General features: G+C 42.4%; 1 protein-coding gene across 12 annotated transcripts in view; it reads right to left on the bottom strand.

The window, feature by feature from the left end:
• Positions 1–26,020, bottom strand: part of TAFA1 (TAFA chemokine like family member 1) — a 219,923-nt gene that overhangs the window by 130,894 nt on the left and 63,009 nt on the right. For 4 of the 12 annotated variants that reach the window (XR_011154701.1, XR_011154706.1, XR_011154713.1 and 1 more), the window contains one exon: positions 17,424–18,298. The exons of the other annotated variants lie outside the window; for them this stretch is intronic. The gene's annotated coding sequence lies outside the window, so the exon portion shown is untranslated. Of the gene's footprint in view, positions 1–17,423; positions 18,299–26,020 lie in introns of those variants that run through there. 12 annotated transcript variants of the gene reach the window in all.

Here is a 26,020-nt window from a genome sequence, read left to right as displayed (position 1 = left end):
GTACCTTTTATAATCAAAGATCTCAATAGTTACAGAACATCATGTAAAAGCCATTTCCTCAGTTCAGCAAGGACTAAGTGGCAACAAGGGAGAGGATGAAGCAGGGACAATGGCAATTAAAAGCAAAAAGGATATAAAAATATTCCCAAATGCCTCAAAAGTAGCAGGAAGAGAAGATCATTTCGGTCTTAGCTAGCATTAACCTCTTTACATGGAAACTGAGTCTAGAGGTAGAAATGGCAGTACCCAGGATTTTGTTATTCACAGCATCCAGTGGTGATGTGAATTTGGGGAGGGAGGGGATCTCACACCACTCAGAGATAACAATTACCCCCCTTACACACAGGCACACGCACATTTATCTCAGACACACACAAGCAAGTCTTGTGTCACATATAATGTACTCCACAAACCCAATTTGTTCTCACTTCATTATTTTCAAATACATTGGGGAAGTTCAGGGAATGCAGGTTGTTGCTATGCCAAATTCTGCAGAATGCAAGTTCTTTTGGTATTAACAGGAGTCTTTATACCGTTTTCTCTCTAATTTTCTACTACAGAACTGCCAAATACCATTTAGCTTTGCTCAGAAAGTTGAAGGTTTTTTAGGCAAAGCCCCAGAAACACTTCTCTTTTTTTTCTTTACTCCTGTGAGCAGCCATGTAAATCCCAGATGTTCTCTATTCTGCAGGAAGTAAATATTGAAATTGTGCTAGGAGATATTCAAACAGAGCAGACCGAGATGTGAGCCTGAGATCCAAAGTGTGCTGAACTTAAAGCAGTTCTATCAGCAATTGCCCACTCTGACAGTGCTGCATATCTGCTGTCTGCAATCAGTACTGAGGGCCATAGATCTTCCTAATCACCTTTCTCTCCAGTGACAAATATGAGCAAGCTAAAGCTAAGGTCAAATGAAAGGACTAAACACCTTCCATACATCAGCAAAGCTACCCTCACTCAAAATATGAAGCTCAGCATCTGGTGAGCCTGAGTGATGTACAGCACTTTGGCAGGAGGTCTGGCAAAAAACAGCATCAAAGAACCTGATGCAAAACTCCTTGAGGGTTGTTGAAAGCTGGGGAAGATGGCTCATTCCACTGAAGCAAAATCTGGGAGCACGCAGCTCGAGGCATCACACTCAGCCACGATGCAAAAGACATTTGTTGTTTATTACCAAATATAATTATTCTTTGAAAAGGAAAGAGAGGTGCAGCCCCATGGGCTTGTGTGAAGCTTTTACACGTGCAACAGTTGGGGTTTTCTTTGCCATCAGTGAGTGGCCTCGATGGAGCCCAGCCAGGAGGGACCTTCCTCCAGTGAGCCCAGCAGAGAGGATCCCTCATGGCTGGGCCACCACAGGTGTGACTTCCAGCAAAGGTCGTGTGAGAGGGAATGTTCCACTTTGGGGCAGCTGCCAGGACTTGGAGGATTTTCCTGTAAAGAGACCTGTAGATGTTCCCCATCTCTGCCTCACCTAGGTGCCAGGGACGTCCCCAATTCCTGAGGAAAGCTGTGGAAGGCAGTTGCAAGGCAGACCTCAGTCCTTTGGTTGTGTTTCACCATGGAGCACAAGGGAGTTAAACACTCACACCCTGATGACCTGGAGGTAGGTGACTGACTCCTTTCTTTTAGAAAAAAAATCAAGGTTTAAGTAACTATCCTCAGGAAAAGAAGCAAGATGGAAAAAAAAGCCCAAATTACCAAAAAAGCCTGGAACTTAATCCCTTGTCTGAGCATCTCAACCAGATGACAGGATGACTGAAACTTGGAGCAAATGGGCTGGATGTAAAAAATACAACTTTTCCCAGGTACAGCAAGCAGGAACAGGCACAGAGGTATCTGAATGAAAGTTCAAACCTGAACTTTGTGCAAGGCAGTGTGAGTAGTCAGTAATTATTTATAGCTACAGGCCAGTGCCTTCTGAGCATAGGAGAAGCACTAAGCAAGTTACCTTTCACCATGAAAGAGGCTCTGGGAATATTTCAGGAGGTTATGGGAAGAATATCTGTTGAGGGGTCAGGGCTCAGGGCAGGAGGCTGCCTGCTACAGTCTGAATTATATTATTTTATTCTGCAATCCCAGAATGTTCGTTTTCATCTGTCACAGAAACTGTCAGTCAGCTCTTTAAGTACAGCCTAAATCTAAGTTTATTTGAATTACTATACAAAGGAAAAATGGCTTTTCCTTTCCCCAAATGAAGCCCCTAAAGTCAGTGATTCCACATCATAGGTTCTAAATTCAAGGAAACTTTATCCAAAAGCAAGGGAAGAACAGCCCAAACCCATCAGACCACTATAGAACCAGAGGCACCTTTTTGTTCCGAGCAGCTCCTGTGAGCCCTCTAGTTGGGGATCTTTGCTGTGCACTCTACCCCTCCTCTCCTCATCCTTCCTGTGCTCCATTGCCTCTTCAAGGGCTTTCCAAAGCAGTTTCAGATTTTTAGCTCCTCATGACAAGCAGACTAAACTCTTCCTCCTGCCAACCCCACATCAGTACAAAATGATGTCATAACTGATACATTGGTGGCTCCAATTCATACTGGTAGCATCCTTTTCCATACAGGAAATGTATGGAAAGACATTAGTCAAGAACAGAACTTCTTCCCCTTCTTATCCTATTTCTCTCACCTAAGGAAAGAAAGGAAGAGAACTAGTCTTAAAATTTCCAAATTTTCTAAATCAGCAAGCACAAATCTTCCCATGGGCCTGAGCATTGCATAGCAATTACAAAGAATTCCACCTGCTCCGAGTGCTCCCTCATCTAAAATGGGGAGTACTCGCTGGGATATTCCTGACTGCACAGAAAATTGGCTTGCTCCCCCATTACATGAGGTTCAGCAGATGGATTTGGTATCTGTGTCTGAGGGCTGTACCCAGCACAGTGCTCAGCTGCCCCAGCCTGCCAGCAGGTCATTTGCCACGGTCCAAGTGGCCATACAGCCCTGGCACATCCCACACATGGCATCCTGTGGAATTACCCCTCTCCCACATGTGCATCCACAAAAACGCAGCTCTATGGAGGAGATCAGATCTAAATCATTTTAGCCTAGAGTTATATTTCCATTGAAATTCCAGCTCAGGCCCATTTCTAAATGCTTTCTAGGAAAGTGCTGGTGACATGTCTGTATGATGTTCTGCCACCAAGGATATCCTGGCTGTAGCACGCTGCTGGGACTGCCAGCAATGCCAGGATCCAACCCTCAGTGTCACAAGGACACGTGCTGGGGACCACTTGCCACTTGCCAAATGACACATGCAGGTGAACAGATGAGAGGGGCAGGAAGCAGCTCTGCCCCGGGCTGCTGGGGGAGCCGGTGTCCCAGTGCCAGGGCACAGCTCGTGTGACTGAGCAGGGCAACCCTGCCAGCTCAGGCAGCCCGGAAAAAGCCACATTCCCACAGGCAGGCAGGCTCAGGTTTTGCCAGTGAGTTATATCCCTTTCCCCAGATGTAAAGAAGGCCAAAAGTACCCCGTTGTGTTACAGGGTAATATAAATGTTGTTTTTGGACTTTGGTGCTCCAGTGCTCGTTTGCCAGTTACATAAGGCTCAATTGTTCAGATGAGAATTCCGTGTTGACTAATTGGCAAAAACATACACAGAGCTAAGTAGCACACTGTGCCCTACTTCGATGAAATGTGCTACCATTCCATCCTAATTAGAAATACTCATTTGCTCTTTTAATTGCATACCTTTGCATATTTACAGTAATTAATAAATTGCAAAAGTGGAACATACTAAGTCAGTCTAATATTTGCATTTCTGCTTCTAAGTCCGTTAAGGAGTCGCTTCCACATTAGGCTTTAATTATGTGAGGAATGCAGAACAGCTGATGCCATGCTGGAACCCAGAACGATTTTCTTTGGACTCCTCTACCTGGTCACTGACCAAAGCAGTGTTTTCCCCACAAAAACTGGCAAAAGATCTACTTCCTGAGGAATTAATGCTGCAATTGCATGCATTTTTCTAGCTGGCTATTATGCCCTTGAAATACTGATACAATCTTAATTACAGAAGTACAAACAATACCATTTCTGTGAACTGCTTTCTATTTTGTGCCAATTATGCAAGTAATAAACCACATTCAGTAAAAAAAATAACACCTTTTAGTAGTGCCCAAGTCTTTTCTATATTTTTAACAATTTTGGGAGCTGCTTATTTTTACTGCCTGAAAATATCCTGCCACAATATATATACAAAAAGCAATAAACAGTTTCTTTCTGAAGTTTTCTTATGCTTCATTTTTGGTTGGTTGTGGTCTGAACCACTCTTTTGGTTTCATTGAGACTATACCAGTTTACATCAGCGGGGATCTCGCTCACCTTATAATTTTACAGGATCTGATCCCATTTGGTCTGGAAATTCAGAAATTATTTACCCCAAATGAAGGTAATGGTTTTTAAAGTGTTTGGTGTACATGCACACAGACGTAGAGGAAAAACATACTTTCTATTTTAGACTGTGATTTGTATAACAAAGCAGATAAGAGCAGGGAGGTTTTACAGTCAACGAGCTCAGCACAAGAAATTATGAATTATTTTTTTAGATCTTCATATGCGCTCACTGCTTCCCAAAATCTCACTAAATCCACTCACATCACTCTTATGAGATTGCAACCTTAAGATTTCTCACAGCCCTCATTTTGGAAAACAAAAGGCAGCTGACATTCCTGCCTGAAACATCTGGCTTTACACCTGACTCCAGATTAGGGCCTTATCTGGTGGCATTTGGTGGGGCTGCACTGGTGCCAGCAGAGCTCATCTCCTGAGCTGAGCCAAAAGCCATTCCTGTGCTGCAACCTTTACTCTTTCTGGACACAGAAAGACCAGTCCTTAATACAACAGGTCTGGCTCACAGGATTTTCGGATGCTGTTCATAGCCCTGGCAGAATAAAGAGCATGGCAGAAAAAGAGAGCAAATATAGCCCTGTGCCACTGTAACAGTTTCACAGGGATTCTCCCAGCCTGCAGATCACTCCACGGCAGTGGCAGGGAAGAGGGGACACAGACCAAGGGTAAATGTTTAGGGCTTTTCTGTCCATTTTGTGCTGGAATGCTGCTGCTGAGGAAAGCAGCCCTGGTGCTGGCACAATTCCCAGCAGAGTGCTCTAGTGGGGTGTGCAGGGGGCTTTCCCAAAGTGGGAGAACCTCCAGGAGGGCCGAGAGAGGCAGCGGGCACCTGCAACTCGTGTGACAGATGCTGGCAGGACCTGGGTGGGACCAGGATCGGCGGCAGCCAAACCCTCCCACACCTACAAAAGAAGCCCCTGGGAAGCCACTTGGTGACCAGGAATGCTGTCACCAGGGCAGATGGCACAGAAGGGCACTGGAGCCCTGCCAGCTTGACCAGGAGCTTTGGTACCCACCTGGCACAAAGCCACGGATTCTGAGTGCTGCACCCACCATGGCTGGCAGAGCTGCTCGGGCAGAGCTCAGGGGAACACACTGCCCACCCAGAGCCAGCTGCAGGCTGTGCCCTGCTCCAGCTCCAGCTCCATCCAGGGAACACACTGCCCACCCAGAGCCAGCTGCAGGCTGTGCCCTGCTCCAGCTCCAGCTCCATCCAGGGAACACACTGCCCACCCAGAGCCAGCTGCAGGCTGTGCCCTGCTCCAGCTCCAGCTCCATCCAGGGAACACACTGCCCACCCAGAGCCAGCTGCAGGCTGTGCCCTGCTCCAGCTCCAGCTCCATCCAGGGAACACACTGCCCACCCAGAGCCAGCTGCAGGCTGTGCCCTGCTCCAGCTCCAGCTCCATCCAGGGAACACACTGCCCACCCAGAGCCAGCTGCAGGCTGTGCCCTGCTCCAGCTCCAGCTCCATCCAGCAGCAGCGGGCACAGTTCTCCTGGTAGAGGAAATCCTCCCCTTAGTGCCAGAGCTGCAGGAGGAGGTGAGGAGGTTGAGGAATACCAGTGACTGTGAGAGAGAGACCTCTGGAATCACACCCTACCCACCCTGAGCCAAACCCAACAGGCAGAAGGATGTGTGTTATGGAGGATTCCCCCTCCCAGGGAGTGTCTGAAGCCAGGTTAGAGGGCTTTGAGCAGCCTGACCCTGCTCATGGCAGAGGAAATGGTCTGGATGGTCTTTAAGGTCCCTTTCAACACAAACCACTCCAGGATTCTATGATTCCCTGTCCTCCATTCACCTGGCTGAACACGGTGACAAGAGCAATGGGATAAATTAAGGGGCAGGGGCAAGGGAAAAAGATTCCTGCCCAGTGCAACCAGTGCATCCCTTCCATAACTGCCCCACCACTCCGGTGCTTGTCATGATGGGTGTGGAACCAAACAATAACACACACTGCTGGCTGTTCAGTGGCTTCAGAGGCTGCATTTAAGTCCATTTTCTATTCATTCCATTATAGAAAGCCAAGTCTGAGTTTCCTACCTTAAATCAAAATCAGTGCCATTCTCTGAAAGCTATTTTTTGCCCACTTCTCTACATCTCACAGAGTTATAACATTTGAGCCAAAGTGACATCTTTAGTACTTTGGCAGAGAGCAGAATTTGATTAGCAAACTCTTCAGCTGTTGTATTTTGCAGATAGTGTTCAAAATATCAGGCCTAGGTAGGGCAGAAATGAATCTTGCACCATTCGCTCCACCCAAAGGGTGTCAACCCTAATTCCATCATCTCAGATGCCTTTATGGCACATATTTAAGTCTGCAGTTATATTTGCATGCACTCATTCATTCAATACTAAGCCTGACATTTGTAAAAAATCATACAGTTAGTGAACAAGAGTTGTCTTTTTCTTCTTAAGTAGAAATTTCAGATCTTAATGTCAAAAGATAAAAATAACTGTTGGAGTTTTGTTTGTTTGGTTTTTTTTTCCTTCACTGTAGAGAGAATTTTTGTAAAAGGAGATCTACAATTTCAAACTAAACAAGCAAATTGTCTTTGCACTGCAGCTTTCTTCCTTACCAATTTCAGTTGTTTTCAGAGAAAAAGGGGAGGAGAAGGCTACATGAAGATGAAAGGGAAATTTACCCCAATGGTGAGCTTTCAAAAGCTGAAGAGTACAAAGAAAACCTGATCAAAAACTTATTACCAGAAACTGGAATGACTATATGTGTCTGGGGAGGGGGAGAAATGCAATATCACAAGCAAAGAAAATTCAAATACAATAGAAAATGGTGCTGGATGTCCACTGGGAGGTGGAATGATTTCTTTTGAGCTCATGGGAAATTATTGTATGGATATCTGAACGATGGGTCATATTGGTGTTGAAACCAAACAGACATTTATTGCGTTTCATTCAGATATGGGCAGAGTTTAGTTTGTAAACAAACATCAGCAAACTAAGTTACAGACTCGCTGCTGGAGACATGATCTTAAAACTAGACAAAGACAAACCCCACTAACACAACTAGGCAGGTATGTGCTTTTCTGTTTGATGGGAAAGAGTTTAGAAGTGTAAGACAAATTAAAAAGAAAAAAATAATTTAGATTTATGCCCTACAGGGAAACATACATTAAGCACTTGGTAGTGAACACAAAATGGATTCATGCTCTCAGTCCTCAGCATTTTTCAGGGAGCCCATCAGAAGTGCAGAGCCACAAGAACAGGGCCAGGAAGGGTCTTAGAGGCTACTGAGGCACAGCCTGGCATGAGCCCGAACATTTGATGTGGTTCCTAAGAGACAAAGAGGATCCTGCACTCCCTGCCAGGTACAGAGTGGGGAAAATGGCTCCTTAGCTATACCTGCACAAAATTGGAGAGGTTCATGTAAAGACGTGGGTGATACAGAAGGAAAGCATGCAGGATAAGGGAAATCTGTTCATTTAAGTAAGTTTTACCACTTGTTGTTTAATTTTCCTCTGAAAGGTTTCTGATCCTCTGCAAAGTTCCCAGTGGTCAGATCAGAGAAACCTTACAAGGTTTCTGTAGGGATGTGCTCTGCAGAGCCAATATTCCTGGGACTGAGGATAGCAGAGGAGTGTGAGCCACAGGGACACATCTCCTGCAGATGGGAGATCTCTCCTTTCATGGGAGATGTAAGAACTCAGTCAGGATGAGGACAATTTAGAAAACATAGGCAGAAAATTCCCCTGTTGATGCGACAACAACATATAACACCACAGTTACAGACATGATTTTGCAAATTTGGTGCAAACAGCTCTTTCATATTGTGAGATTTCTTATTGATAAAATATTCCCAGTAACACTGGAAAATTCTCTTACACACTGAACAACAAGGCTATGATTGACTGTCTGCACAGAAATGAGTTATAATGGGATTTGGCACCTCTGAGCTGGGAGGACATGGGGTGCCAGGAATTGTTTGTGTTTCTGGAGGGGTTATCCAGCTTCAGAAGTGTTCAGTGGCATGTTTCAATCAACAGCAGGAAAGTACAGCTATCTCCACTTTGAAGAAGTTTAATCTATGGCTACGATCCAAAAGACCAAGTGTCCTCTGAATTCAAAGGCAGCCAATCTTCATAGACTTGAGAAGAGATTATCTAGAGATTATGTTGGTAATTAACTGAGGAAATGGAAAGTTGGTCTAAACCCTGTGGATCTGCCTCAAAGTGACATTGCTCTTTTCTTTCCACAAAGGATGTGTTGGAGGCTATGGACAGAATTTACAGAGAAGCACAGAGAAATGTGGGTAAAGCAGCCAGGGGAGCCTGAATTCAGGTGTCTTAGCTAAATCTTTGCACTGAGCTGGACAACTGGGTAGATGACAACAGACCATTTCTATGTGAAATTAAAATTAAAACTAGCAACTGTGCACCAATACCCAGCAATCATCGTATCAGTGTTAATACGTGTTCCTCATTAACAGAATTTACCTAACTGGTCTTGTTACACCTCTCATTTACTGCAATTACTCCCAATTAGACAGAGACTGTGAGCACCAGCTTTTATATCCTGTCACATGCCAGATGAGCTGAAGGACCCCTCTGCTGCAATGCTGTTCAATAGATAGCCTTCATTTTCTATTACTCTAGAGACCTTCTCAAGACAAATGCTTCATTCTTATAACATCATATTTTTACCTCTTATTTGCATGACAGCGCTTCAGAGCTCTCCTAAATCTTCGATTACTTAATAACTACTTTTCTTTCTCATCTGATAACTGCAGAGAGTGGAACAAAAGGGTGCTGCATAATTGCAGGCACACAACAGCCCTGCTATTTAGCATTTAGATGGTGCCACAGAACGAGAGATGCTGTACCAGGGAGGCAGAGGGGAGGTGGACGTGAGCAGTGACAGTTGGCTGGACAGAATGCCCCCTCTCATCTCTTTCGCTGTGGTCCTTGCCAAAACCATTATGCAGTTTGAGGCAGACAGAGGAAACGTGCCTGCTTTCCACCAGTCTGCTCCGATCACTGCATCCCACTCTGCGGACATTTCCCAGGCTTCAAGTCATCGCTGCTTGGCAGAGTGAAGAACAGCTTGAGACAGCTACAGCAGGGCAACAGAACCCCACGCACCAGGAAAATCCCCCTGTGCAGGCTGAGTGTGCAAAGTAGATGTGAACATGGACAGTTCACCTTCATATAACCCCAAACAGATACCAAATCCCCCAGCACGACCTTAGCCCCTTAACCCAGGATATTCACAGATGTCTGGGAAGTTTTGGAATCAGTGCTCCATTTAAATGATCCTTTCACTCCTTCCCACATGAATTATTGTTATTTGCATTAACAAATATACTCTATGCCAAATTTCCCACAGGCCTCTTTTCTAATTAGCCATCTGCAGCCTTGTGAAGCTTTACATGAACACAAAGTATATGAAAGGATATCCAAATACTATCAGCTCTAACAGGTACTTATCCATCTCTTAACACATTGCATACATTGGCCACAGCAGGTAAAAGCAGTATGGATATGAACTGTGGAACAACATCCAAGCAAACCACATGCATGGCCACACGTTCCCAGAAATCATTCTCCAGTCACCAGTTCCAAGGAGGAGATAGCTACCTAACAGGAGACAGCTCTTAGTTTGAAGCATCACTCCTACTTTAACAAAAAGGTGTTTTTTTCCCATTATTTGCTCCTTAACAACAAAACACTGAAGGTCTTTACTGCCTACTGCAGAGTGTTAATTTTTAATGGGAGAAGCTACATGCTGCTTGATTTCTGTAGTGCATGAAGCAGCCAAGCAATCGTACATCACCTCTAACTCCAGAACAGCAGTTTCAGCAAGGAGCCTTTACAGCTCAGAGCATCCTTGAGGGCTAAAGATGTCAAGTGGTTTAAATGCCAATGAAATCAAGAAGACACCAGGCTCAGATATGTTAGGAAAAAAGGACAGGAAAATGGAGACCTCCACTGAGACCAAAAAACTTTTTCTCTGCTCTAAGAAATAAGGGCCCACTTAAGACACCTGCGAAGCGCTCGCCTGGTGAATGGGGAGAGGCATAAGCAGCACTAATGACAAAGCATAGGGCAAATTTTATCGTGAAAAATGTTTGAGAAATGGTCTGGAGGACATCTGAAAGAGTCCAACTCTCCCTCTCCCTCTGTACATCAGACATTACTGACACATGCCTTGCTTAGCCTGTCCAGCACGAGCTCTGATGATTGAGATCCTACAACGACCTTAAGGAATTTGTTCCAAGTCTAAACAGAAAGGTTTTTTCCCAATAATTCCCCAGGGCACACAGTCTCAGTGCCACTGTGCCCACTGCCAAACTATTAAAGTTGCCAGGCATTCATGCGATACAGGACTTCCCACCCCTCAAAGCTGAAGGCCACTCTCTAAAATTCCCAGTTCACATTGTTTTCAGGACATGGTGTGTTTGGGTATCACCCCTATCTGTAAAGCCCTTCCTGGGCCCACTAAGGAGGAGCACTTGGCTCCAGCTCCTGCACAAAGGACACTGCAGAGGGATCTGCATGTCAGCACCTCCCTCTGAAACTGGACAACAACCCTCAAAATGTACCAGATCCCGTTCAACAGACCAAGATTTCAGTGGATAATCCAAGCTATATTGCTGCAAAGGCTTTTTTTTTTTTTAATAGCAGTAATTTTCAGCAGTTTTTTCAACTTTCCAATGTGCTGTGCAGCAGGATTGAAAGTTAATATCCATTTAAGCCATTGCCAGAATAGGAATATTTCTGCTCTTGTATCTTTAAAAATATCTTGTGGAGTGAAACGATAGATGCCAAGATTCAAGGTTGAATGAATTTTTATAGCGAAATTATAAATCCCCGAAAATGGAAAATGAAGGATAAAATGGAGAGTATTTAATAAGCCTGAACTGAAACAGTGCTATCAGATGTCCCTTTAATAATTTTGATAGAAATGGATCTTCCCTCAGATTTTCCTATCTGTGAGTACAGCATTCAGCACTGGCACCATTCTGCTGGTGGTCAGTGTTTAAAGGCAGAGTATTTGGATTATACCTGAGAATGCCTGAGACCAAGCAATGGCACAGTGGCTCTTCCAGGCAGAAAGATGCTGAAAACCAAGCTGGGCTGGTGAATTTTCTTCAAGCCAAATTCCACACCACTGTGGCTGCTGTGAATTTAGCACTGCATTGGGAGACAAATCTTTTCCTACCATTAGGTGGGTGTTGGATGCTGTAGACAGGAATCCATGGCCAAGATTCCTGCAGTCTTGGGCTGATGCTGCACCCCCCATGAGCATCTCTCTAGTCCAGTGAGAGAAAAAGGTACTAACACTGGTATTAAGCAGGTAAGCTCTGAGTAGCACCCTGGGAGGAGGAGGAGAGTTTATCCTTGTCATGTGCAGTTTAATCTCTTTTAAATGACACTCTTGCCTAGAGGAAATGGTTAGTGCAAATCCAAAATCATGAAAGATGTGTTTTGCAATTTTCCATGCTGACTTCAGACATATTTGTGGTTGGACTCAGTCCACTTCCTCAGCAGAATTTACAGGGATGCAAGTTCATTTTGTAATGACACCATCACACTGGTGCACTCATGCATTCCTGCACTTCAAAGGTAACAAAACATGTCTTGATGGTCAGAAGTATTGAAAAAGAACAGCAACAGGTACAGATAAAGGGCTTTAGCCCAAGCAAGCTCTTGCAGAAGCTGTAATTCGGCAATGGCAAAAATACATTTTCTCTTAAACATGACTCCTTGCTGCTACTCTACCTACAGTTATTTCAAAGATTGGTCCTTCTTTCAGGTGCCTGAGAATGCCATCACACAGCAGTCAAGAACTATTGAGAGGTATTAGTTTGTCACCCTTATAGTGCACGAAGAAACCTTCCCTGCAGAGGGATCAATCTTTCTGAACTTTTGGCACTTCTGCTCATTTTTCCACACTAGGTCAAACTATATATATATATATATATATTTATTTATTTATTTATTTATTTATTTATTTATTTATTTATTTATTTTTACTGTTCTGGTTTGATTTAGCATGTGTAAGTACACTCTTTTAACATTTCCACCGGTTTTCCTGTATTCCTTCTCTGCTCAAGCCATCTTCAGATCAGTCCTTCCCAATTCTACAGACATGATATGCTTATTCGAGGAAAAAAACCTCTACCTTTTTCGTTCTGTCCCCCTTTTAGCTTTGGGCCACGAGCAAGTGAAAGCATATGCTGACAGCAATGTAATATGCAAGACAGAACAACTTCAGCCAAGACTCCTTAATGGAAATGGCAACTGCTATTGATTTCCTAAACACAGAGGTTGTGCCCCTCACCTCCATGACAAATCAGTTAGTAAAGACTGGGGACTCAGGGGAAACTCCTCAGTATGTAAACATGAACTTGTGGTTTATATTAACACAATATATTCTACAACTTCTTCCATGGTGAAGTCCAGGAAAATACAGGAGGAGTCTACAAGTGGCAACCAAAGATATTCACAGCAAAAAAATAAATTGCTAATACAAGTGGAATTGAATTCAACAGGCAAAAGAAAGAGCAGGCACATAAGAGTAGTGAAACTGTGGAAATCTTTGGATTACCACTAAATTTACAATCAAAGTGAAAAAAAGAAAAACAAAACCAAACAGATTGATTCTTCATTGCAATACATTACATACAGTGATTAATAAAAGTAATTGTTATTTATCCTCTGATAACAGTAAATTGTCCTTAATGCAATCAAAATTGATGTAAGAACTCAGTCTGACAAGGACAAACAGCTTTATCATTAATGGCTGTCATGGTAGAAGAGAAAAATATTTTTCCAAACAATAAAGTTAAGAAGCTCCTCACTATTTGGTAATACAGTTTATATTTTGAATACAAGAAATCTCCCATTTAGCAGCAGAGCAACTTGCCTCTAAAGCACAGTTCCTCCATAATCAGTGTTTTCACAGGCATTACCAAGGACAAGGAATACAGACATCACCGAAGATGTCTACAGCCCCTCTTCTCTCACTGCTAACAGTAAAAGCAGTATAAATAAACCCACTCACTGGCCTGGCTGCACCAGCAGAAAGATCAGACAGACAGCTGAGATGAATAACACTGAGAATAGAATAACTTACTTCGTCCTTGAAGCAAAAGCAACTTCCTTACACCCCTTTAGTTAATAATGCTTTATTTTGTCCCCAGCTGTTAAGTTTATAGAAATTAAAAGTCATGACTATTTGTCTTTTGCCAGCATGAATTTAAAAGTGCCTTTAAAAAATCTCATTATCATTGTGGCTTTTTTTTTTTTTTTCAAGCAGATTCAATACAAAGCAGATTACATCCTGTCTGCACTAGTAAAGTGCACATAAATTTTTCACAAACCAATTTATCTTAAAAATTTTTCTTTCCTCATTTTGATTCTGGACACAGTGCAGAGTAGAAAGGCACTTCAAGTATTTTTTAGATAACACAATTCTAGCAATAGTGCATTAGTGTTTCTGAGGTATTTCTGTTCTATAACATTATTTCCAGAGCATCAGAACACACCTTTTATGAAGTGGAATGAGCTCATATGAAACAATTACATTACCATGAAGTTTTAGTCTGATGTTCAACCTGAATTTGAAGATCAGAATTACAGGATTCGTTCACAGGTAACCTAAGAGGATAAAAATAATTTCCTTTGGTAAGGAAATTTGGAAATATCCACCAAATAATCTGGAAAGGGGCTGCATGGGTCCCCTGTACAATCACTAGGGAAACCAGCAGTCCTGCAACAACCACATGTGGGACCACCACTGGTACCCCACACCTGTACCAGCAATAATCAACAGCGCAGTTCCTCTGTTCCAGACGTGCAAACCATTCTTTCTGAGACACTGGGAGAGGAGGGTGACCATAATTCTCACCATAAGCTTTTAGGAGTGTTGGGAAGAGACACAAGACTTCCAGATCTGGGGGAAAGTGTTTCTCTGGAGAGCAGCCCTTCCTCTGCAGAGCCTTGACTGCTTGGGGAGGGTCAGGAGGCACCGATTGAGCAAACACTCCCATCGAAAAACTACACTCTACTCGGAGCCAGCAGAGATATTTATAGCCAGCTTTGTTTGAATGGCCGTAATAGCTGAGCTACAGCTTTTATTCTCTAGACAGCTCCAAAAAAAAAATCAAGGCAACGACACTGGTGGAGCAGGAAAAGTTCCACTGTCGCTTTTCATGTGGCACTTGTCTCTCCCAGGCACTGATGACAGCCTTTTCACAAGTACCCCAGGTGCCTTACAGAGAGAACAAGACATGAGTATGTCATGGCATGAGTGCAAAAAACAGAATAAAAGTTACCTTATACAAGTATGAGTCACTTATCGTTAAGACAGAACAAAATCTTGAATCTCTCCTGTTCTTTCATTTGTTTTTGCTCCTGCCTAAGGAAGGGCTTTGATCACACTTTCATTTTAGCTAATGAAGTGTTCACAAGTAATATGTTTACAAGAAATAGTAACACTGCTCCTTTGAGAGAGACAGCACTGACTGTCTAGGAACAGACAGTGAATAATGGGGCCCAATGAGTGGGAAAGAAGAAATTTCTTGGGGTTTTGGGTGGATTCTAAACATGTCATCTTATTCCTGCGTGTTTGCTAGTCTTGGAGCAGAAGTGATCAGAGGATGTCACAGTCTTGGAAAAATCTCAGGAAAAGATCGAGTCAAGAAACAACCCCAACCGGAAAGCAACACACAGAGGAACAAGTTCTTCACCCACAGCAGCTCCTGCTGCAGTACTGCAACCCTGGCACTTCTTCATATGCCTGAACTAGGAAAAAGAATTTGGAAGCCTGGTGGTAACAGTGTAACCCATAACACCATCAGAACAAAGCTGTTGACCAGACTTTTCTCTTTTGGTCAGGGTGCTTAGTTGGTCAGAATACATAAGGAAAAAAAAGTTACTTAAGAAAATCACTCCAAACTCTAAAGACACATAGTTCCATCTGCTTGCCTTTTCTAGGGAAAAACAAAACCAACAGACCCAAACTCCAACTAAGCACGGCTGAAATTGCTGCCTTGGGGAAAAAATCTTGCATGTTCCCTTCCCTCCAGCAGACAGGCAGTGAAGGCAACATCACAGTCCTTCAGGAGAGCCTTCAGGGATGCACCAGAGAAAACTTCCAATATTCTTTTTCACATTAATTTGCATTAAGCTGACATTTTTAGTGATGGGCATTTTCAGATTTGTGAAGAAATATCATTTTCTTTGGAAAGTCATTTGCCAGAAAATTTCTACCACCTCAACTGTTTCAGATTCCTCCTTTATCTTTGGAAGTGTTGCCTTTTGAAGTGCAGGCACAAGAAGACACTTATGACATCTCTACAGGCACACAGGCTTTACTCTGATCACATTCCTGTACATTATAGCACATTCTTTAGAAAACAAGCAGTTGGAAAGAGTGGAAATAAATTTCAGCTTCAGGATGTTAAACCATTCTTTAACACCTCAGGGATAGGATACTGTCTAGAAGGATGAAAAGCTGAGATAATTGAGATGTTCAGCCTGGAAAAGAGAAGGCTTTGGAGTGACCTAATTGTGGCTTTCCAGTACCTGGAGAGGGCCTGAAAGAAAGATGGAGAGGAGCTATTCACAAGGGCCCGGAGTGACAGGACTAGGGGGAATGGCTTCAAATTGGCAGACAGTAGGTTTAGATTAGATATTAGGAAGAAATTGCTTATTGTGAGGGTGGTGAGACCCCAGCACAGGTTGCCCAGAGAAGCTGTGGCTGTCCCACCCCTGGAAGTGTCAAAGGCCAGGCTCGACATGGCTTGGAGCAACCTGGGATAGTGGAAGGTGTCCCTGCCCAGGGCAGGGCGTGGGACTGGATGGGCTTTAAGGTCCCTTCCAACCCATACCATTCTGTGATTCTATGAACCAAAAAACAAAGCAGCTCCTTGCACCTTCTTCTCAGACTGGATGCAATCAGCCCCTTCCAGCGATATTTTGTTGAGGATCCTCTCTTCTGCATCTCCGCACTCTAAACCAGCAGCGAGCGTCCCACGAGAGCCCCAGGAGGCCACCTGACTCAGAGACACATCTCTGAATCACCAGCACCTACTCCCCGTGGGAGGGAAAGGGTAGTGAGTTACTGCTGGCCTGGAGCAGGACTAAATTATTCCCTCCCCACACGCAGGTGCTGGCTCAGCTATTTTGACCCAGTGCGTGGGAGGGCTGAGCCAAGGTGTTACCCAGCCCTGGGAGCTGCCCACCCTCTCCTGGTCTCTCGCTGGGAGCGGAGGCTCAGGCAAGCTGCAGAACGGAGGAAGGTTTATATCCCCTCTTCCTACCTTCTCTAGACAGATGAAGCCACAAACCAATTAAACTATAAACTATCCCACACTTCTTTCCAAATTAAAGCTGTGTTTAATACACAGCCATTGTGTGCTTTCCACTGTGAGCTCTGCTCTGAGAGCCTTTCAGAAATCATCAGCGGAGACTAGGAAGCTGGAAGTTAGCAAAAGGCACGTCTTGTAGCATCCTGAAGTTGCCCATAATGTTAAAGAAAGAGAAAATTTTTCTATTTTTGTACCCCTTAGACTGCTATTGTTGACAAAAATAATCATATTTCTGTCCTTATTCAAGACAAACCAAGTTTGGGATAATTGTCCTTAATATGTACCACAGGAAACCAACACTGACTGACTTGTGTTGTGTATGGAGCAATTCCATGGTCTGGATAAGCCTCCATCAGTGAAGTGTTTGAGTGGAGTTCAGCCATAAAGGACATGAGGTATAAGGGTAAACGTTCAATGTAGCAAGAACCAATTATACAAACAAGCATTAAGGTTATAAACTTAAGTTCATTAATTCAGTGTGCTTAGACATCAGCAGCAAAAGTAAATGACAATACTACATAGCAATAGCAATGATGAGCATAAACAGGAGTGTTTTAATGGCAGCAAACTCCAGAAATAGGCACCTTTTTCTAAGCCACAAAAACTCAATTTCCACTTGGCACAAAAGAATCAATTAGATATGGCACTTACTGCTCAGCTGAGAGTTGCATGCACCTCTCCTCTCCTCCAACTCTTCACTGTGCACAAATCAATGATCAAAGCAAATGCAGCCATAGAACTCTGTGAATTTGTAATAAAGCCATTCATTTCTGAAGCCTGTTTCTGTGTGTGGAATTTTCTTATAGAGATAGGTGCTGTCATTACCAGTGTACATTTCTTGGCAGAGGGAAAAGGAGCAGAAAAATCAATGCATTTGCAAACTCAAAACTAATTGAGCCATTCCCAACACTGCATGAATTGCAGCAAGGCAAGGACCCATTTAATGACTGAGATGTTTTATCTTGAATCCAGGTACCTATGTGGCTTGGAAGAGCAGCTCATTTAAAGGAAACTTCAAGTGAAGAGCGTAGGCAGAGCTGAAGGCTAAATCTTGATTCCTCACACAGTGAAGTGGGTAAGATGTTAGTAGTGCCAAGAACTCCAAAGTCCAGTGAAAGCCAAACTTTGGAGGAGATTTTATCTGAGTCTAAGGAAGAAAATAACCCTAACGGGAGCTCACTTAAGTGCCAGGCCTGGTAAATGAACCTGTGGGACTTGGGCACCTCATTTTCCTCACAAATCCTGTTATTACACAGAAGGAGGAGTTTAAAATACCTCAACTAACACATTAATGGAACTATGCTTCATTTGTTCTATACTTCCTTGAAAGCCCAGCTTGAACAAAGTGATTGCAAAATGTAGCCTTCTGTTAACATTTTTCTGCATTTCAATTGTTCTTTAATATCTATTTTCAATACAGTCAGTAGAACAAAATCACAAAACAGACAAGTTGCCATATTAACTCAGGTTTCTGAACAGAATTCCCTAGTAAATAAGGCCATTCCCAATCTGATGTACAGAAAATTCCGGTCCACCTTTCCTTATCTCCCAGCCCTCTCCCCAAAAATGGCAGTTCATTTTTCTTTTCTCTTTACTTGCTCCTCCACTTGTCTGCAATGTTCCTAATGGGCATAACAAAGAAAGAGGAGAAAAATGCAATTAACTTTTTCATCTGTTTTCAGACCCTGGCACAAGAAGAACTCATGAGGACTTTGATTGTTTCCATGCAAATGTTCCTGCTTTTGGACACTTCAACACTTGACAGATGTCAGAACAGACACAATCTGATTATTCTTTCCTGGGTTGGTTTTGTTGTTTTTTTTTTCCCCAAGTTATTTACAACATAAATCTTTAATTCCTTCTAATTGAAGGCATCTGTCCTGATATCTGCCTCTTCCACTTGAGGAGCCCATGTCTTCTTATGCAAGTCCTGCTGTTCAGGTTCCAATTCATCTTCTTGCTTGACATTTTCCTAGCTGGAAACTGTGTCTGTAAAGCACCTCCAGAAATGGAGGTGTGATGCTTGGTAGAACTTAATATCCTAGATAGGCTGAAGAACATTTAGCCTGCTCTTACAATAACCATCACTGTGCTGTTAAATGATGCCAAGCCACAAAGTACCTCATCTGAACGATGGGATTAGTCCATTTTGTGACAAATATTGTAACTGCAAAGGCATCTATCACAAAACCTCATAAGGCCAGAAAATATTTCCTGACATAATATCACCATACACACACATCACAGAAACTTCTGAAATGCAGAATTAACACCCTTCCCCCCCAACCTGCAAGAGAAATTTTACACATTCTTGAAAATGTCAAGATACATGGAAAGGATTCACTCTATTTTTGTCCCAGGACCTATATTACAGGGCAGAGCAACAACTTTCTGTCAGGCAGGAAGAGTATTCTAATAAGCTAGAGATTGGAAAACTTTCCTGACCAAAAATATTTCATTGAAAAGAGACTATACAAGTTAAAGTTGTTTCCAGAAATGATCTTCAATCCACCAACAGGTTCTTTAAGGGAAAGAGATTTTTCTCAAGAAGTACAATACATTTGATTCAGGGATGGGAACAACAACATTTGTAACCTCAGGTAAGAAAGCCTACGTCTGTCCTGGACTCAGCAACCTTATTCTGTTTAGTTACTATGCTATTTAACTTCAGTTGTGTGGCTTCTTTTATATCTGTATCAGTGTTACTAAATGGGAGCAACCCTTTGAGGAGAAGTAGAGGGGACAAGGGAAACAAAGCTGTGTTCAAGGAGAAAGTAATGATGGGAAGAAGGTCCCTGACTGTGGTACTTTGTCAGAGACAAGAGGTAGCTGATGGAGAGAGCAGGAGCAGGCTGAGACCAACTCTGAGAGGAGATCAGAGCATGTCTGCTATCCTGATGGAAAGGTTTGTGTTTCCCTAAGCAGCTCACAGCTAATGGGCTCATCACTCTTCCCGTGTGCTCCCATACAGACAGCAGCCACAGAGCAATGTTCCCAAGGATGCAGACAGCAACTCAAGCTCCCTCTGTCACTTCTTTTCCATCTTTATCCTCTGCAAAGTGATGGCAATTCCCTATGGAGCCAGAGTTTGTCCCAGACTTGATGAAGGCACAAGATTCTGCCATAAAAACATTTTTTACCTGATAATAATAGGCCAAATGAGAAATGCTGAAAGAAGGGCAAAATCAAATTTGGGGTATGATTAGATTCTCAGTGCTCTACTTGCACATTCTCCAAAATGCACTGAACCAAGGACTGGTTCCATGGCTAATAAATCTACTTGGTTTTTGCTTTAATCCAAATGAAAGGAATATCCAGCAGCAGCAGAGAAGGAACAGGTTGTGAATATTAAACACATATTTGTGCAAAATAAAATTCCTATTTCATATGTGTGTTCCCAAATCTGAAGATAACTTCTCCAAGAGATTGGACTGGAAGTTAAAAGGTAAAGGTACTGTATTGGGGCAGAGCTGAACAACATCCATCACCACTGGAGCATGGAAATACAGAGTAAGGGCTTCAGCAGCTCACATCCCTGGAATCAGTTATCTAATGATTCATCTTTGCCACAATAACTGCTGCAAAAATCGATTCTACAGCTTTCCTCCAGTCTTGGGCTTTGCATGGAAAAGCAATTGTTCAAATTAATTATTTAGCAAGTACTTTCAGAAGTTAAAAATGTAGCACCTAGCTATGCTCTGTGTTTATTTCACAATCATTTCATTTTTTTTTAATATCAGCATCTCAGATACACAGATATGTGATTAAAAACAAACAGTTGTAAGGCATGTCAATATAAATAGTAGACAATGAAATAGAGTGTTTCAGTTCATTAATATCTGTATCTTAGGTGACTGCAGGTGCACCTTAATGAATTACATGACTAGTAAAATACAATTAAATGCAGCTGCATATGTTTACAAAACTGCAGAACCAAATTACAGGTATCAGTAGCACCCATAATTCATCCATAATTGACAATTTTCATATTACTGGAATAAGGAATCAAGTCATGCAGATGATTACTGCATTTGCCTTTGAGCACCAGAGACACAGGTTCATTTCCTATGCAGCACCATAAATGAAACAAATTACATACTTGCAGGTTAAGGCAGACCTGAAAGCAAATGCTCCCCTGAATGATAGCTAAAAGCTCAACTAATTCAGGTTCTATTTAGCTGTCAATAAAAGTTCATGAATGGCTGATAGCTGACATAACTTAAACATATTGTAATAAAGTATTTTTCTTTACAGAAGAGTCATCATATGTCTGGTGCAGAACTGGGTTCTCACCCCAGTAATCCAGTGGGTGGATTTTCAGATTTCAAGAACATGACAAGAACATAACAAAGAACAGAATTTGTGCTGAAGATTTTGGTTGTCTTTTGTTTTTACTTGTGGCATAGTGATCATCTCTCTTTTGTTTGCCAGGACCTTTTATATGGCAATAACTCCTGTCTACATTTAAATTTCATTTCACCCACAAACCTTGTTAGGACCTCACGCAGGCTGTGTCATTCAGACCTTGCCTGGAGAGGCTACTGAGCAGCCTGCTCTGAGCAGGGGTTTGACCAGAAGGTGCCCAGAAGCAGCGTACCCAGGCTGGATGATGCTGTCCAGTTGACAAGAGCTCATGGTTCCCCTCCCTGCTTCTCTAATTGCATGTAACACCCTCACAGCTTTGTATTACCAGGGCTGTAAACTATCCAGCTATCAGCCAGAGAGATAAGGAGAAGCTGGATTCCAGCACTGATCACTTTAGTTGTATGAAGAGTTATTGGGGGGGAAAATATTTTTGTGTGTATCTGGTATGGACCAGTGTTCAGCTTTGGAGACAAAGTCAGACCTCCTGCAATCCCCCATCATTCTGTACACTGCCAAAGGCCAGAGAAACAAACACAGGCACCAGCGAGCTGGTGCTAAGGCAGAATTTTGAAGGGCTGCATCAAATTATTGTATTGAAGACTGAAAAAAACCCAAACAAACAATAAACAAGAAAAAACGATTATTAAAAACTGCAATCATCATCTTATCTTGATCCTATCATGTGTACACAAACAACAACCCTCCTGACAAATGCCTCACGAAAGAGTCCAGTTAAAGGGACACCACTGATACTGAAGTAAAACCAGTAGCAGTTTCTTCTCCTTTTTAAACCACATTAATTGTAGACAAGACTTCTGATGTGCAAAAAAAGAAAAGTAAAAATAATTAGATGCAGCAGTCTTTGATGCTGGTTCCATTTCACTTTAAAATGGATGATGGCCAGTTCATGTTTTTAAAAGCAAGGAAGAAAAGAACTTGAGTGGAGAATTTGCTCAGAGGCAGTGTGGCAACCGCAGATGCCAAACATGCAGTAATCCAGCTGCAATCAATCCAGCTCTTCTGCCTGACTCTGTCTTTGTAAAACAAGAGTCCAAACACTCAGAAGAATGAATGGAGGAGGAAGGGTAAAGGAAAGAATAAAGAGGAGACAGGCTTCCACATGGAAAATGTATCAGCTAGGGACTTAACTGATTGACAATTTATCCTTTAGGAAATACTTGACTTCACAAAAAAGGAACTGTTCATTTGATGACTCTTTCAATATTTATCTTACCAACTGGAAAATTTTAGGTGGCTGTGCTGAGTGCAGGAACAGGACCCAGAAAAAACCTGCTATGATTTCCTTCTGCAAAATTATTGTGGAGGAAATGCAGCAAGTCTAAATTTCCAAAGACAAAGATAAAAAACAATTTCCTGAGATCATCTGTTGGAAAGTCTCTTTGTTGCCTTTAAAATATAAGCTATCAGTAGGATTTTATTTTAAACGAACGGAAGGACAATTTTACAATTTTATACTGACAAGTAGGTGTTTGTTATCACTTAGATTTTGTAAAATGCCATAGTTTTATTTTTGGTTGTTTTATGGGTTCTATTACTGAAAGAAGTCATGGCCATTTCTCAACATGACCAAATGGATGATCTCTTCTGTTTTGTAGGTGGGGAACTTGAGATCATGGAATGTCAACTCCTGTAAAGGTGCTCAACTCTTTTAGCTCTTTTGTTACTTGTTAGAATTTGAGATGAGGAATGAGGGGCTGAGGAATATGTAAATCTCAGTTCAAGATACTTGGAGAGCTTCCATAGTGTTGAATTAACTGTACTCATTTGGTATCTCAGCATGCTCTACTGATTCTGAACACAGGGCAAGGCTATTGCAACGTTATTAGCAGCAAAAATTGCTTCTCAGTCTAAACCCATATTTTTTTTTTTATGCTTAGCAGACATGAATATCTTTCCAATCTAACACATCTCCAAATACTTTCGACAGTCACCGATGTGACAACTGGAGGTTTCCACTCTTGGCTCAACCAGGATTTCTGCAATGCTTTTGCCAAAACAGCAGTTTGTGCCACATCTCACTGCACTGAGGTGCTGCGTGATGCTCTGTACCATCAGCATCCCTTTATTGCCTACTCATGCCTGAAATCCTGCCCCTGGTGTGGGCAGCTGGCCCTGTGTGGTGCCGTGGTTTTAGTCCCAGCAGTGCCCAAATTGTGTCATGGTCACTGTGGTCACTTGCTAACAACAGTTCATCAGAGCTTGTCATCCTGGGAATCGGAATCACACAAGGGTTTGGGTTCAAAACGACCCAAAAGATCATCTACTTCCAGCCCTGCTGTCATGGGCAGGGACACCTTCCACTAGACCAGAGTGCTCCAACCCCCATCCAACCTGGCCCATGAAATCCCAGAACACCGATTAAAATAAATTCTGAGGATTAGGAGAAGAAAAAATTATGACTGGCCAGGAAGAAGCCCACCGTGAGCCAAAGTGTCACCATTTTTAGGACAATGTAATGTTGAGGAGATGATTTGAGGGCACATGGTACCTTCTGCAGAGTCACTCTTCCAGAGGAGATGTGGGCCACAGGACAGCCCAGTATTACCACTTACACAGACTCCCTCTGAGGTTAGTGTCCCCCTTGACATCCTCAGATCAGATTGGTTTACAAGTGACTCACACAGAACAAGAAGAGTCCAGATCTATCCCCTGTGGGATCCAGAGGAAGGAGCTTTGTGTAGATGTTGCCCCAGAAGATGCACACCAGCATTTCAAGACTTGGTGGGGAGGTGATTGAAAGCTATTGTGAGCCTCTATCCACACAATCCTCCCACTGCTCTGCCCCCCAAAGAAAGGCAGCCCCGTAAAGCATCCCAGCCTTAGCAGGAGCTACTTATATTCTGTAGTAGGAGGCTTTACCAGCTTCGCTGAGTTTCAAAGTGATATAACACAAATCTGTCACCACAGATGGTCTCACCGATAGCATCTGTGGCTGAAGTGCCGAGAAAGGAAGCCATACTTCTTACCACTGTGTATAAAAAGAAAACTCTCCTGCAGTAATATTTCACTGCTGACAGCATAGCATCTCTGTTAAAAAAAGAAACGCTCATGTTTCCTAATATTCTGCCTTTCTAAATAATAAAATCAATCTCCATGTTAGCAGCTTGTCTAGTCGATATTTCCCCTATAAAGCTAACTTATATTCCATTTCTATGTCCAGGATAATCTTTAATGGGAGGATAATGAACACATTACAGAGTCCTGATTTTCTATATGTTACAAAAAATTCCTATGTCTTCATTAACTAAAAAGGGGGCAGCTCACAGGACTATTTTTCAACTCTGGCTTCACAGCATACACTAATCCCTTCACTGTTATTTTGTCAAGATTTATTTTGCACACACAGATACATGTAGAATTCACATCATGGATTTCTCTTCCATATCTATAATCACAGCCATCTGATGTAGCCCACATCCACAACTACATACCCTGCCTGCTAATGTATTTCCCTGAGATTTATTTCAATGCACCAACAGGACTGTATCTCTTCCTCAGCATGTTCAAATGGTCAATTCTAGGAAGGAAAGTAGTCCCTAAAGTTATCAAAACACTGTATTTCCATTTTCTGTAAATGTGGACTGTCTCTTTACCAATTAATTTTATCTAAGCCGCAGGAGTGGCTGGGCATTGCTCTTGGTCAGTAAAAGCTTTTCTGGAAGTACAAATGTCTCAGTGTAAAAGTCCATTACCTCACATCCCTTGTAAGATATAAGCAAAGGCTCTTTCCTTCAGAAAAGTCTGCACAAGCATAAATTCAGCATGACCTGAAACTCCAGCCCAGCAATTTCTTCTCATTTATATCTCAAAAGCATGAGTCTGCAAGATAAATGCCATGACTCCTTTTGCGTTCTAATAGACACTTGAAAATTAGGATCAGTTTTAACTGCTTAATATATGACAGAATTTAACTTATATGCTACCTAAATCTAGGCACAGGATACAAATATAAAAAAATAAAAAAGCCTTATGTAGACAGCAGATTTTACATAGTTGCATTGTGATGGAGTTTAAACAAACATACTTTGAGAAAAACATTAAGCTGTAATCTGCTCATACACCTTCCAGAAATGGAATTTGACAGGAACATGTCTTAACTTTACCACATTTAGAAGGCATTTTTAAGTTTAGAGGATATTAACAGTTATAAAGCTCTGCTTTCCTTTTTTTTTTTTTCTTTTTTTTTTTGGTCTATTTTTTTTAAAGACTTAAAATTGTAAGCTGGACTCCTGAGTTTTTCCTATCTAGTCTGGTGCCCTGGTGTCTTTAATTTGTAACAAGAGCAGGAAGAGGAGAGACCTAATACCTGGTTTGCTACGTGGTAATTGTGACAATAAGAGGACCTGGGATGGTACAAAAATGGCTCTACCCACCTACTTTATGATATCCCTTGAGCTGAACAGCTGACAGAGACACATGTACCATATTATGACAAAATGACCTTTAAAGGTCCCTTCCAACACAAGCTGTTCTGTGATTCTATGGTATTATCTTAATACCACCTTTCAGGTAGATGTGTTTCAAATATGAACAGCTTTGATAGGAGAGCAGGGAAAACTAACCCCCAGAAACCTGGGTACCAGGTGATGTATATTGTTATCTGAGAGACAGGTAGGGATGACAACCTTTCCTCTTTTCGCCTCCAGTCATGGATATTAAGCCCTGTTCTCCGTTGTGCCCTGTTTTGATTTGATGCACAACCCTTTCTTCAACATTTGGATGCCCACACCCTGGGGTCAGCTGAAATCAGGACACATAATTCCCATAACACAGTGGGACATCAGGTCCAGTTTGGACGGAAAATGTTTTGATTAGAAGGATTTATGTTAGAAAAGTTGCTGGAAGGTGTCTAAAGATATCCTTTCATAAACAAAAGGGCTGAGACAAGTGCTAAAGTTGCAAAGTCAAAAAAGCCTTAGAAAGCACTATGCAAGCTGCTGTCAAGTCTAAACCTGTGA

Source organism: Aphelocoma coerulescens, chromosome 12 (genome assembly GCF_041296385.1).
Source record: "Aphelocoma coerulescens isolate FSJ_1873_10779 chromosome 12, UR_Acoe_1.0, whole genome shotgun sequence".
NCBI lineage: Eukaryota > Metazoa > Chordata > Aves > Passeriformes > Corvidae > Aphelocoma > Aphelocoma coerulescens.
Note: the sequence above shows the minus strand (reverse complement) of the source record. Positions and strands in the feature narration are given on the sequence as shown.